Source organism: Propithecus coquereli, unplaced genomic scaffold (genome assembly GCF_000956105.1).
Source record: "Propithecus coquereli isolate 6110/MARCELLA unplaced genomic scaffold, Pcoq_1.0 Scaffold50, whole genome shotgun sequence".
NCBI classification, from domain to species: Eukaryota; Metazoa; Chordata; class Mammalia; order Primates; family Indriidae; genus Propithecus; species Propithecus coquereli.
Genome location: NW_012150841.1, coordinates 414,964 through 416,547, shown reverse-complemented (window position 1 = coordinate 416,547; position 1,584 = coordinate 414,964).

The following is a 1,584-nucleotide window of genomic DNA, read 5'->3' as shown; positions in this document are numbered from 1 at the left end:
CAAAGGTCATTGTTTCCATGTTGGCTGTCAGCAGATAATCGTTCCCAGCTTCTAGATGGTGCCTCATTCCTGGATCTGTGGCACTCTTCTTACATGTTCAAAGCCAGCAAAGGAGGGTTGAATGCCACTCGTGCTTCAAATCTCCCTTACCTTTCCCCCCTCATATCTGACTCTTCTGCCTTCCTTTTCTACTTTTAAGTGCCTGTATGATAAGATCATGTCTCTCTGGATAATTCAGGTTGATCTCTCTGTTTTATGGTTCATGTTCTTAATTCCAACTGCAAAGTCCCTTTTACCAGGTAACACAGCATTCTCAGGTTCTAGGGTTTAGCATGTGAGCATCTTTGGAGGTCCATTATTCTGCCTACCATACATACTATTATTCTGCTAAATGTGATATGTATGTGATAATGCGAAACAAACAATGAGTTTAGACTTCTGGATTTGACGCTTATTAGCTGAGTACTATTAGGTGAGTTACCTAATTTCTTTGGGCATCAAGTTTCTGAGAAATTTAAATTAGATGTCCTCTGATATTCTTTTTGGCTCTTAAACATTTTATTAATACCTTGTACATGTTTATGCTGTTTATGCAGACAGCCCCTGACTTAGGATGGTTTAACTACTATTTTTCTACTTTGCAAAAGCAATAAGCATTTAGTATGCTCCTTGACGTATAATGAGGTTTATTGGGATGTAACTCCATCATAAGTTGAGGAGCAACTGTACGTAGATAATATGCATTTTTACTATTTCTAAAAAAGCAAATACATTAAATCATGTGTTGATTGTCTTTTTCTCCAGGATGTTGTGATAGGTAAAATATACAATCAAACATATTTAAATGAGACCCATTCTAGAAGTTTTAGTCGGTGGCAGGCTTTCTCAACCTTAGTACTATTGACACTTTGGGTTGGGTGATTCTCTGTTGTAGCGATATGTCTTGTGCATTGTAAGATGTTTAGCAGCATCCCTAGCCTCTGCCCAGTATCTACCACTAGGACCATCCCAATTGTGCCAGTCAAAATTTTTGTTATAAAACTACCAGAAGGCACCTAGGTGGCAAACCACAACTAATGGTAAGCACTGATACATGTGGATGGATACAAAAATCAAATATACCATTGAACAAATATTGAGGGAAAAATATAATAAATTGCTTTGCTTATGCACAGGCAAAGGAGAGGGTTCAACTAGTGTGAGTGACAGGATTTTCTCACTTCGAGTTTTGTCAGAGGGAAAAGTGACCAAGGTAGTAGTATCAATATCAGGAAAGTTTCACAGAAGATATAGAATATTAGTTGTCATTTTAGTTAAAGAAAAGAGCACTTTATGAAATAGTAGGAACTTGATGTTCTGGTTGTGTAGTGTGCTTTAGGTGATGGTCTTGAGAGAGTGTAGACAGGTAATGGAATTCCCTGTTAGAGCAGCATGGTCACTTGGGAGGTAAGTATGATAAGAGGAAGTGGGAAAAGATGATAATCTGGGTTCCCTGAGGGAGGTCTCTGGAGCAGAAAGAGAGCTTGCTGCCCTCCTTTCTATAAAGAGAAGAGTGGTGATAATGGAGGAATTCTTGGGGACCCA